Genomic DNA, 14,015 nt, shown 5'->3' on the forward strand with positions numbered 1-14,015 from the left:
TGCCATTTTGCCCACATGTCCATTCTTGGCTGTTGCAGTGCTCCAGTGAAGCCTGATGCAAGCTGGATGAGCAGCATGTCATAGAAACTAGAAACAGGACTAGGACATTTGGCCCTTTGAGCCTGCTCTGCCATTCATTTTGAGCATGGCTGATCACAAATTTAATATCCTGATCTTCCTTCCCCCATATCCTTTTAGCCCCAAGAGCTATATCTAATTTATTCTTGCAATCTCACAACATTTTGGCCTCAACTACATTCTATGGTAGTGAATTCCATAGATGCAAGGGGACGGTAGATTACCAGGGGTAGGCAGGAATGTGCTGCTGAGATCAAAATTAAATCAGCCATGATCTTATTGAATAGTGGAGCAGGCTTGAGGAGCTGAGTGGCCTACTGCGGTTCCCAGATTTTTATGTAGGAGCAGAAATCCTGTTACCAAGGTTAACACTTCAAACCATACATTCCCCCAGTATGTAATTCTGCCTTGTCAAGCCATGTGTACTCTTATAAACATTAGGGATTTAGATACAGATAAATGAGATGTTTAATGACATGTACACTTTGTACTGCTGGAACCTATAGAAGCTGAACAGTTAACCAGAACAAGAGAGGCTGCACTTGGTCTTTAAGGTAGTTGTCGGCTTCAGAGCCGGCACTTACTGGCAATACAGAGGATCTGACACCTATTTTGGATGTCTTGTGTCTTCACACAGAATGGGCTCCACATGATGCAGTTTCCAGGCTAGGTTCTTTTCGAAGGGGTGTCTGTGGAAGTTTTCTTCTGTTCATCTTGCAGACTCTATGATCCCTGAAAGTGTTTAGCTGCCTCTGGCAGGACCTCAGCATTAGCATGGCCACTTGTGCCTTCACATCCCTTGATCAACCTTGCGATCCCATTAAAAAATCTCTGATATGAATAGGCATGCTGGAGCTCATCACCAGTGCCTCCTTCCTCCGAACTGCCTGCAACTTTTCTCAGGCATTCCAGCCATGGTCTCAACCCATCTTCATCTTCTTCCCCTTAACTCTCCCAGCCATGCAACCACATCTGAGCTTTACTGAGAGAGTCTTGAAGCTTATCGCATCCTGCCATCCTCATTTTTTATTTGCTCCTGGGATGGTAGGGCAGCATTTATTGCCCATCCCTAATTATGTGAAATAGGAGCAAGAGAAGGCCATTAAGCCCTTCAACCTACTCCAACATTCAATAAGATCATGGCTGATCTGTTTGTGTTTGGAATTCAACGTTCCCATCTACCCCAATAACATTTGATTCCCTTGTTCAGCAGGAATCTCTGAATGCTACCTGAAAAATGTTCAACCAACTTCCTCCAACACCAAAACAATTTCTCCTCATCTCTGCCCTACAAGGGTGATCCCTAATTTTAAAACAGTACTCTAGTTCTGGACTCACCCACCTCAGGAAACATCGGTGGCATTTTCTTACTTCAATCAGGTCACCCCTCCCTCTTCTAAACTCCAGTGGAAATATGCCCAATCGGTCCAACCTATCCTCATAAGATAACTCACTCATTCCAGATATTAATCTAGTAATCCTCCTCTGAACAACCTCCAATGCATTTATGTCCTTCCTTAAATAAGGAGACTAAAACTGCACATAGTATTTGAGATGTAATCTCACCAGTGCCATGTATAACTGAAGCATAACATCCTTACTTTTATGTTCACTGCCTCTCATAATAAATAATAGCCTCCTTAATTATATGCTGTACCTCCTCACTAACTTTTTGTGACACGTGCATTATAACGTCTAGATCCTCTGGACCTCAGAATTCTACAGCCATTCTCTGTTTAAATAATATTCTGATTTTTATTCCTCCTGCCAAAATGCGGAACTTTATATTTTCCCACATTACACTCCAGCTGCCTGATTTTTGCCCACTGACCCATCCTGTTTGTTCAAGGCTGAGTTAAACACATATCTAATCAGTAAGGGAGTAAGAGGTTATGGGACAATGTAGGAAAATGGAGTTGAAGATTATATCAGATCAGTCCTAATCTCTTTGACTAGCAGAGCAGACATGATGGGCTGAATGTCTTACTTCTCCTCTTGCATGTTACGATCCATCTGTCTGCAACCTCCTTATGTCCTCTTCACTTTCCTACTAAACGTTGTCTCTGCAAATTTAGCTACCATGTCTTTCCTCCCCTCATTAGTTATTGATATAAATTATTAAGTGTGGAGGCCCCAGAACAGACCCCTGAAGAAATTCACTCATTCCATTGTGTCAATCTGAAAAATACCAATTTATGCTTATCTCTTTTCTGCCAGCCAGCCAATCTTCTATCCAGGCTAATATGTCACCCCTACACCATGAGCTTTTATGTTCTGTAATAATCTTTGATGTGACACCTTATCAAATGCCTTCTGGAACTCTAAGTTCAGAACATCTACAGGCTCCCCTTTATCCACAGTCCATTTTACATTTTCAAAGAATTCCAATTAATTGATGCAACATGACTTTGCTTTCACAAAACCATGTTGACTCTTCTCCTCTTTACTGATTGATTCTAAAACCTTCCCTACCAGATATGTCAAGCTAATTGGTCTATAGTTTCCTGTTTTCTGCTTCTTCTCTTCTTAGAATCATAGAATCATTACAGTACAGAAGGACGCCATTTGGTCCATTGAGTCTGCATCGACCACAATCCCACCCAGGCCCTTTTCCCATAACCCCACATATTTACCGTACTAATCCCCCTGACACTAGTGTCAATTTAGCATGCCAATAAACCTAACCTGCACATCTTTGGACTGTGGGAGGAAACCGGAACACCCAGAGGAAACCCATGCAGATGTGGGGAGAAACTGCAAGCTCTACACAGATAGTGACCCAAGGCCAGAATTGGACCCAGGTCCCTGCTGCTTGAGGCTGCAGTACTAACCACTGAGTCACCGTGCTGCCCCTTGATAGAAAGGTTATATTTTCTACTTCCCCGTGTATTAAACCTTTACAGTATCTAGCAAATTTTGAAAAATTAACATCAATATGTCTACTATCTCCTTAGCCACTTTAAGATCCTAGAATGAAGTCCACCTGGTCCTAGAGTTTTATCATCCTGCAACTTCATCGGTTTACTCAGTACTGCTTTCTTTATGATTGTAATTTCACCAAGTTCCTCCCTCCCTTTCATTTCTAGGTTTACAACTAATACTGGAATGTTTTTTGCATCCTCAGTCATGAAGAAGAAGCAAAGTATTTTTTTATTTCATCTGTCATTTCCTTATTATTGACTAGCAACTCACCAATTGCCCATGAGAAGATGATAATGAACTGTCTTATTGAACCTCTGCAGTCCAGGTGGCACAGGTACACTGACAGTGCTGTTAGGGAGGGAATTCCAGGATTTTGACCCAATGATACTGAAGGAACTGCAATTTATTTCCAAGTAAGGATGGTGAGTGACTTGGAGGCGAACCTTCAGGTGGTGGTGTTCCCTGTATCTGCTGTTCTTGTCCTTCTAGATGGTAGAGGTCGCTGGTTTAGAAGTTGCTGTTGAAGGAGGCTATTAATGATGTAGGATTCAGTGTTGGTAATACTGTGGAATATCAAGGGATGATAGTTGGATTTTCTGTTATTTGGGATGGTCATTGTCTGACACAATCTGTGGCACAAATATTTTTTGCCACACAAGGTGTATGACCAGAAGGAATTACCACCCATCCCAGCCCAAGTTCTATTTGACATCCTGAATCCTTGGTACCAGCTTCCCCATCAGCAGTAAGATGACAGGATGGCAGGAGGAGACACTTCAGTGACCATAAATTGGTCATTTTGATGATGTCAAATGGCCCGTGGGCAGGCCTGATACCTCCCCCACTATGGGTGAAATAACTGTGAGGATGGGCTGAAACACATAGGCAATGGCATGGCACCCAAATTTACACCCCTCTCCACCTGCCATGCCAGGATTGTGGACATAGTGTGGCATTGGGGTCACATGTGGGTTATGAGCTGTTTGTCCCCTCATACTGAGGGCTATTAGTGACCTGGGTGGTCTTGGAACCAGCTGCTGTTTACCCAGAGTTATCAGTTTATTAAATTTGGTGGTGATAGCAGGGTTTGAATTCAGCAGAGCTCTGGATTGCACAGCTGTGGCTGAGGTCAAAGATGGCTCACATTCATACCAGTGAATGAGTGTTCCTCAGACTGTTAGCTCTGTGATCAGTAATTCTGTATTACAGTAATAAATCAGTTTCACAGTACTGGTAAGCCATGAATAAGCAAACATTTCACACAGCTTTGTCAAAGACTCACCAATATTTTAGACTCTTTGAACTTGTTGACAGACTGACTCTCCCTTCAATCTCAATGCCACTCCTCAATTATCTTCATGACACAGCCTCTCTGACAGGTCAAACCTCATCAGAGACTTACCACTTCTCTCTAGGGAGGCGGTGGTATTGTCACTGGACTAATAATCCAAAGACCCAGGATAATGCTCTTTGAATCCCACCACAGCAGATAAAGTTTCAATCCAATAAAATCTGGAATTAAAGGTCGAATGATGACCATAAAACTCTTGTTGATTGTTGTAAAAACCTATATGGTTCACTTAATGTCCTTTAGGGAAGGAAATCTGCCATCCTTCTCCGGTCAGGCCTAAATGTAACTCCAGACTCATTGCAATGGCCTGGCAGACCACGCGGTTTAAGGATAATTAGAGATGGGTAATGCATATGGCTCAGCCTGCAACACCCAAATCCCTGAACAGATAAAAAAAAACACACAAACCTACCTGGTCAATTTTAGTAAGTGGTAATTTAGAAGAGTTTGTAAAAAAAAACGTTGAATGTACAGTACAGAAACTGGGAGTTTGGCCCAACTGGTCCTTATCGAGTGTTTTCTGCTCCAGTTAAGCCTCCCACCATCCTACTTCTCTTACCCTAGCCATCTATTTCTTTTTCCCTCATATACATCATCCCACCCCCCCCCCACCCCCCTGCTCCCCCTTGAAAACATTTACAATGCCCCTTAGCCAGTGGTAGCAAGCCCCACATTCTGACCAATCTCTCAGTGAAGTAGGTTCTCCTGAAAGCCCCATTGGCTTTAACAGGTTTTGTAGATTACAAGATGCAGGATTGAACAGATATTGCTGCAGTGTATGGGATGCAGGATCTAACATGTTGGTGTAGTGTTCATGGTACAGATGTTGATGCAGTGTGCAGAATACAGGAATTAACAGATGCTGGTCAGAGAGAGGGCGAGGGAGAGGGGTCAGAGGATGAGGGGGAGTGGTCAGAAAATGCAGAAGAAAGCAGGAGAGAGAGGGAGCAGTCAGAAATAGGAAGGAAACGGTCAGTCGGAGAGCAGTGGTGAAGGAGGGTGAATAGTTAATTGACTAGATACTGCAAAGTCAATGGGCCCTGAGAAAATTCCAGCAATAGCCCTGCTGAGTTGTGTTTCAGAACCTGCAGCACCTTTGGCTAAGCATTTCCAGTACAGTTATAACACTGGTATCTTTCTGGCAATGTGGAAAATTGCCCAGGTACGTCCTGCACATAAGAAACAGGGCAAATCCAATCTGGCCAATTACCACCCTTTTGGTCTAATCTCAATCATCAGTAAATTGATGGAAGATGACATTGGTAGTGCTATCATATGGCACTAACTCAGCAATCACCTGCTCACCAATAGTCAAATCTTTTAATTAAAGAGGTGAGAGTGCCTTCCCTTGACTTTAAGGCGGCATTTGACCGAATATTAGCATCAAGGAGCCTGAATAAAACTGGAGTCAATGTGAGTCAGGGAAAAACTCGTTGCTGGTTAGTCGTACCTGGCACAAAGGAAGATGGTTGTGGTGGTTGGAGGTATGATGATGCTCTGCCTTTAAAAAGTGTACGTTAATCATGTTCCTTTCTACAATGTTATTGATGGTGAGATGTCTGTAACCGGTGTCCTGTAATTGTTACTGAGGCAGTATGATTGATATCGTGTTGATTGTAACCTAGACTAATGCAATATTCTGGGGTTTTATAGTTTTGGCAGTTGTTGAGTGGACCTTGATTTGGGGATGATTGAAAGGTCAGGTGATGCTTGGAGACAGTTTTTTTTCACAGAAAAGTCCAGATTTTAATTTCATTTTCCCTGGTGAGGTTTTGGTTTGAGACAGAAAGCAGTATCTCTTGTTTTCCCCTCACTGGAATAGGAAATTCAGTTTTGTGTGAACTGCTGTTAGAAGGTGGTGGATGAAGGTAGTGTGTTTCTGTCTCTGTTCCTCCAGAGGCTTTTTGGAAGGTTCCAGGACTGTGAAGCCCCAGAGGGTTAATCCAACTTTCAAAGGACCAATTCACAGCAGATGTTAAAAAAACTGCAAACTCATCTGGGCTTGGGTTGACAAGTGGCAAATAACATTCACTCCACACAAGTGCCAGACAATGACCATCTCCAACATGAGAAGATCTAATCCATGACCCCTTGACATTCAATGACATTAATATCACTGAATCTTCCACTACCAATATCCTGGGGTTAGCATTGACCAGAAACTGAACTGGACTATCTATATAAATACTGTGTCTATCCGATCAGGTTGAAGGCTAGGAATCCTGTGATAATTAACTGAGCTCCTGATTCCCAAAAACCTGTGGGGTACAAGTTAGGCATGGAATAGAATACTCTCCGTTTACCTGGGTGAATGCAGTTCCAACAACACTAAAGAAGCTCGACACCTTCCAGGACAAAGCAGCCATTGATTGGCACCCCGCTCACAAACATCCAATCCCTCCACCAACAATGAACAGTAGCAGCAGTGGAATATTTGATTGAGCTGTTTTTTTTCTAGTGAGTTGTGAGTGTCTCATGTCCCAGTTGATTCTGTGAATTGTCTCCTGCACTGTATAGTTAATATGGGTTATGTTCTCTGGAGTATTCCATCAATTGACTGAGAGATTTTTGAAACTTTCTAAAATTCTGGAGATATTTTGCGATTAAATTAGCCACTATGATAATTGACACTAACATTAGTTCACACAATTCTCCACAGTTGATGCCCTGGTTAATACAACTGGCAAACATATCGCTATTGGATTTACCCTGCGTCAACTGGGTAAACCTCAAATGTGTAGGCATAGTTTACTGAACTTTTGTGTCAAGTAAGAGTAGTTTAAGAGCTTGTTACAAAGCATGTATTGTCTGATGTTGAGTTAAATCTATATAGAACTGGTCTCATTTTAACAAATTGATAACTCTCCTCACAAATGCCTGACTTTTCAATTATTTTTCATTGGTAGAATATGGATATCACAGTATTTATTACCCATCCTTGAGAAGGTGACTTTCTTGAACTACTGCAGTCCCAGTGGTGTAGGTACACCCACAGTGTTGTTAGGGAGGGAATTCCAGGATTTTGACCCAGCAGCAGTAAAGGAATGGCAATATGTTTCTAAGTCACGATGGTTGGTGATTTGGAGGGAAACTTCCAGGTGGTGGTTTTCCCTGGTATCTAATTTCTTGTCCTTTAGGTGGTAGTGGGTTTGGAAGGGCTGCCAAAGGAACCTTGGTGAGTTCCTGCAGTGCACCTTGTAGGTGCTACACACGGCTGCCTCTGTTTGTTGGTGGTGGAGAGACTGACTATAGAAGGTGGTGGATAGGGTTCCAGTTAAGTGGGTTACTTTGTCCTTATGTTGAGCTTCTTGAGTTTTGATGGTGCTGCTGCACTCATCCAAGCAAGTCAAGAATATTCCATCACACTCCTGATTGTGCCTTATAGATGGCGGACAGAATTTGGGAAGTCGGGGGTAAGTTACTCATCATAATATTCCCAGTCTTTAACCTGTTCTGGCAGCCACAGTATTCATATGGCTAGTCCATTTCAGGTTTAGGTTAATGGCAACCCCAGGATGTTGACAGATGGTAATGTCAAGGGGTAATGGTTAGATTCTCTCTTGTTGGAGTTGCTCATTGTCTGGCATTTGTGTGACATTACTGTTGCTTGCTGCTTCTCAGCACAGCCCCGGATATTGTCCAGGTTTGCTGCATTTCGACATGAACTGCTTCAGTATCTGAGGAGGTGTGAGTAGTGCTGAACATTGTGCAATTATCAGTGAAAATCCCCACTTCTGACCTCATGATGGAAGGAAGGTCATTGATGAAGCAGGGAAATGTTTAGCAGGATAGACAGCCCCATCTATTCAATGTGGAACAATCTTTCAGGACTGTGAAGGCACGCACAGTTTCAGGATCCTTTTTCTGGTTGAAAAATAGAATGAAATCTTGGTTTACAATTGTAATGAGGGCTGGGTAACCACTGCCTAATGGATTGCAAGATTTCCCTCATAAATTGGTACCAATAACTATCACTGCTATTTGAATTCATCCATTTCAACTGAAAATGATAAATCATTGTTGTGTTTCTGAAACTCATTCGTACTCTCCCTCTTCTGGAGTGTGTTGCGTCATTGCTGTCTTACATATTCTTTCTCTCTCTTATGGCCATTCTTCTTGTGTGATTCCAGGCAGTAAGTGGTGGGAAACTGTTTCCCCCACTGCCTCCTTTTGTCTCACAGCCAGGTCCAACCATAGCTACTGAAACCCTGTCAAAGGAGAGAAGGCTGCGATTTCAATTTGTACCATCTCCACTTTACTCAGTCCAGACTGAACTCACCCTGGCTATCATCATGGCTCATCTGCCCAGGTATCTTCACAAAATCATCACAACAGCAGTCCAGAGTGAAATGGATTCAGATACCTTCTCATGTCTGATTTCACACTTCACGGTCTTACTTTGTATTTTGGCCTCACCACGTTTGTGTCAGAAATGACCTTTTATTGAATGTGCATTGGCTGATTAGGGTTGTGGAGGAGTCAGGTACAAGATTCAATAGCAGAGATTTAGGATGTGAAAGGTTTTCACGCAGAGCTTTGTGAGGTTGTAGAATGTTCTGGAATTTGTAAATGGATGATTTCAAATAGCAGTGATAGTTATTGGTACCAATTTATGAGGGAAATCTTGCAATCCATTAGGCAGTGATTACCCAGCCCTCATTACAATTGTAAACCAAGATTTCATTCTATTTTTCAACCAGAAAAAGGATCCTGAAACTGTGCGTGCCTTCACAGTCCTGAAAGATTGTTCCACATTGAATAGATGGGGCTGTCTATCCTGCTAAACATTTCCCTGCTTCTTCAATGACCTTCCTTCCATCATGAGGTCAGAAGTGGGGATTTTCACTGATAATTGCACAATGTTCAGCACTACTCACACCTCCTCAGATACTGAAGCAGTTCATGTCGAAATGCAGCAAACCTGGACAATACCCGGGGCTGTGCTGAGAAGCAGCAAGCAACAGTAATGTCACACAAATGCCTGAGTGAGCAATTTAAAGAAAGCGAGAGCTGGCGGAAGGGAAGGGGCTCAAAGAGGATTAATGGGGTTCACCTCAAGGGAATCAACTGGCCTGTTTCCAAGCAATTCAGATGTTATTGTGTAGGATGCTCAAAGATCAGCAGCGATGAACAGAGATCCTCCCGAGGATTTTCCCATCTTCATCTTCCCATCTCAATCTCCAAATTCCCAGCTCTTTTTCCTCAGACTGCATTATCTTTGGTCACATGAGGGAGGGGGGGGGTGCGGTCATGCAGGGGAGGCAACAGAGTCCTTAGTCTGGTAACAAGAAGAAAGTCTTCAAAGAAAACCTAAACCACATCAGTTTATTAATGCTCCATTTAAGTTTACCCTGAATTGTTGTCAACGTTTTTCAGGAACTCCATCCTTACTGAATTCGGGAATACTCGGGGATAACCCAGAGTCAGCAATCTAACAGCATGGACCAAGGTAATGACAGGAAGTGATTGAATGGAGCTTCTCTCTGTTTTTTGTTGATTTGAGGTTTGTTGTATGTTGGGCCATAGCTCTCTGACTGGAGGTGAATGGAGCCCCACCACACATAGGAGGGCAAGTTCTCAGGTGAATGGACTGTACAGGTAATATTGCAGTGCAACAATTCCAGTCTGCAATGATCTTCCCTGTGGAATAGAGGTCAGGCCGTCTATCCTTATTCCCAGCCATTCCAAATAGAATAATATTCACTAATGTGTAAAGGGAAGGACTAGATTGACCTCTGCCTGCTCCATATGCATCAAGAGAACAGATGGCTGACTGGATGTTATTATCTTATCCACTCCATCACTGTCCATTTAGTGGGCATTGCCACACACCATGCTCCAATGGCTGGTAAATAAGGAATGATGTGGTGATCCTGGTGTTGGACCAGGGTAAACACAGTAAGAAGTCTCACAACACCAAGTTAAAGTCCAACAGGTTTATTTGGTAGCACAAGCCACTAGCTTTTGGAGCGCTGCCCCTTCATCAGGTGAGTGGGATTTCAGTTCACAAAAGGGCATATACAGACACAAACTCAATTTACAAAATAATGGTTGGAATGCGAGTCTTTACAGGTAATCAAATCTTAAAAGCACAGACAATGTGAGTGGAGAGATGGTTAAGCACAGGTTAAAGAGCTGTGTATTGTCTCCAGACTGGACAGATTTTGCAAGCCCAGGCAAGTTGTGGTTAACCATCATGTGATAGTGTGATGCTATCACGTCATACATGATGTGACATGACATGAACCCAAGATTGTGGTTGAGACCGTCCTCGTGTGCAGAACAGATCCTCATCTGAACAGATCCTGTGTATATGGAGGGCTTGTCCATAGGGGATGGTTTCTTTAACGTGTTTAGGGTGGAAGTTGGAGAGGTGAAGCATTGTGAGGTTATCCGTGGGCTTGTGGTATAATGAAGTGCCAAGGTGACTGTCTTTGATGGAAATGCATGTGTCCAACAATGCAACCAATTCCGGAGAGTAGTCCATGGTGAGTCTGATGGTGGGATGGCACCATATAGTTGTTTTAGTAATTGTTCACCATGTGTCCAAAGGAAGAAAATGTCATCGATGTAACTAGTGTATAGCATCAGTTGAAGGCCTTGTGTGGTGAAGAGGTCTTGTTGGAACGAGGCCTCTCCGGACCCTTCAACATGTCATTGATGAAGATGAACATCTTGCCAAGGCCATCCCCACACCCCCACTTTTTGTCTTCAAATGACCGCACAACCTCAAACGGACCATTGTTCGCAGCAAACTAGCCAGCCTTCAGGAGAACCGTGACCATGACACCACACAACCCTGCCACAGCAACCTCTGCAAGACATGCCGGATCATCGACACAGATGCCGTCATCTCACATGAGAACACCATCCACCAGGTACAAGATATATATACTTGCAACGCAGCCAGCATTGTCTGCCTAATATGCTGCAGGAAAGGATGTCCCGAGGCATGGTGCATTGGGGAGACCATGCAGACACTGCGACAATGGATGAATGAACACCACTTGATAGTCACCAGGCAAGAGTGTTCTCTTCCTGTTGGGAACACTGATTTGGTCTCTGATCTTCAGGTAAGCGTTCTCCAAGGCAGCCTTCACGACACACAACACAGAGTCTTGCTGAGCAGAGACTGCTAGCCAGGTTCCACACACATGAGAATGGCCTCAACTGGGATCTTGGGTTCATTGTCACAGTATCTGTAACCTATGACATGCCTGGGCTTGCAAAATCTCACTAACTGACCTGTCTGGAGACAATACACACCTCTTTAAACTGTGTTTAATGCTCTCTCCACTCACGTTGTCTGTACCTTTTAAGAATTGATTACCTGTAAAGACTTGCATTCCAACCATTATTTTGTAAATTGAGTTTGTGTCATTATATGCCCTGTTTGTGAACTGTAATCCCACTTACCTGATGAAGGAGCAGCACTCCAAAAGCTAGTGGCTTTTGCTACCAAATAAACCTGTTGGACTTTAACCTGGTGTTGTGAGACTTCTTTCTGGTAAATAAGAGAGCAAAGCTCCACCTGGTGAAGCTATATTACAAATCAAGCTTCTGGGCAACCTCTAGCTGGGGGATTCCCATCAGCAACAGTGAGGAGATTCGGGGACTAAGGACTCTGTTGCTCCCTGGCTCCTCCCTTTGTATCCTCTTCCATGGACCCTCCCCCTCCCCCTGCGCCCCTGTCCCCGCCCCCTCTCTATGTTTTTCCAGCTATCTTTCACTGATGTCTCCTCCCATGGGTTTGATGGTTTCCATGCTGTTCAGATGTTGGGGCCAATATGAGTTGAAGTGTAAAGAATAGCTAGCAGAGTCAGGCTCTATATTTCCATGGGTGTAATGGATTAGGGGATGATCTAACTGATTCAGCTGACAAGGTTTATAGAGACATGCACTCCTTAATTGGGCATTGGGCCATCACCATAAACCTTGAGCTTTTAAAGGATGACGGCCAACGTTGGAACGGTAGTGAAAATCTGGATCCTCGTCCCCAAAAAGATGTCAAGACAAGGAGGTGGTCAACGGAAAATCACCATCAGCCACGATTGAATGGAACTGCAGAACAGACTGGAGCAGGGGTAGAGGGGCTGGGGGCAGGGGGGAGGATGTGGTTGTGGGGAGGGTTGGGGTGGAGGTGGCGATGGTAGAGAGTTTTGTGTAAGGCTGTGTTTGACTTTTCCTGTAGAATTGGGAATTTGTTATACTGTATAATAAATCTTAAGAATAGTGCTCTAAAAACTGCAGAAGAAAATGAATAATGTAACAGATGGAAGAGGATTAGTGTAGTTAAACTGCATGTAAAACTAGGGAACACAGACATGGAAAGCAGCTCCGAGCAAGAGAAGGGACATGAAGCTTATTTCCCCACAGACTGAGCTGTGTGGACACGAATTCAGATCAGCACTTAATGGAAAGCTGACTGCATTCTGTAAAAAAAAATCAAACTGGATGAGGTGAGTGAATGCAGGATATAAGATTTGAGAATGGGGATAAATAAATTGTGAAATCAGATAGAATTGATGGTAATCCAGACAGAGCATCAAATGCTACACAGGATTTAATTTCTCTTCATTCTCAAAGATTGTAACAGTTTTTACTCGCGCCATTTTGAAGATATGGTGAGTAGTCGGGGGTTTAGAAGGTGAAAGTTTTGTTAATTGGACACATAGTGAAAGGAAAAGCTCCTTTTGAGCCTGAGCAAGTTGCTTACAGTCTAACCCGAGGATAGTTGATAATGTGGCTCCGGGGGATTGGTAAACGGGATGGCTGGTCAGTTTGGCAGCAGGTCTTACCTTGCTGAGCACAGGGCATTCAACAGAGGAAGGAAATGCTGGATAGACCCATGTTCTGTCACCAAACACACAAAGATTTTCAACTCGCCATGAGAGGCTATGACGCGGGTGGACCAGGTGTCCATTGTGAAAGACTGCCTGATATTCATCCAAGTTTTATGCAGGTAGAAAGGTGATTTAATCCTCAATATCTCAAGGAGTAAGAATTGCATCGACTCCCTTCACAGTCTCACACAGAGCCTGCCACAGCCAGATGTGAGCAAAGGGAGAGAAGGAGAGAGCACATTTTGGAGGAATTTCTTTATCATTCATACTGAGGATCTGGGTGTGGCTGGCTAGACCAGCATTTATTGCCCATCCCTAATTGATCTTGAGTAAGTGATGGTGAGCTGCCTTCTTGAACTGCTGCAGTCCCTGAGATGTAGGCATACCCACTGTGCTGTTAGGGAGACATTTTGACCCAGTGACAATGGACCGACAGCAATATATTTCCAAGGCAGGATGGTGAATGAGTTTGAGGGGAACTTCCAGTTGCTGGTGTTGCTAGGAACCTGCTATCCTTTCCAACAGAGATTGTGTGTTTGGAGGCTGCTGTCAAAGGAGCCTTGGTGATTTCCTACAATGCATCTTGTAGATCAAACTCAAGGCTGTCACTGTTCTTCAGTGGAGGGAGTGAATGTTTGTGGAAGGGATAGCAATCAAATGGGCTGTTTTATCCTGGAAGATGTCGAGTTTCTTGAGTTTTGTTGGAGCTGCACTCATCCAGGCATGTGGGTCTTGTAGATGGTGGATAGGCTTTGGGGAATCAAGAGGTGAGTTACTCATGCAGAATTCCTGGTCTTTGACCTGGTCTTCTCACCACAGTA

General features: G+C 43.6%; 1 protein-coding gene across 5 annotated transcripts in view; it reads left to right on the plus strand.

Annotated features, from left to right (window-relative positions):
• tspan4a (tetraspanin 4a) overlaps nt 1–14,015 on the plus strand; it is an 81,369-nt gene that overhangs the window by 14,420 nt on the left and 52,934 nt on the right. Inside the window, exon 2 of one of the 5 annotated variants that reach the window (XM_080191635.1) lies at nt 9,728–9,800. The exons of the other annotated variants lie outside the window; for them this stretch is intronic. The gene's annotated coding sequence lies outside the window, so the exon portion shown is untranslated. The remainder of the gene's footprint in view (nt 1–9,727; nt 9,801–14,015) is intronic. 5 annotated transcript variants of the gene reach the window in all.

The sequence above is a fragment of the Carcharhinus amblyrhynchos genome, chromosome 6, assembly GCF_965287045.1.
Source record: "Carcharhinus amblyrhynchos chromosome 6, sCarAmb.v2.hapA, whole genome shotgun sequence".
NCBI lineage: Eukaryota > Metazoa > Chordata > Chondrichthyes > Carcharhiniformes > Carcharhinidae > Carcharhinus > Carcharhinus amblyrhynchos.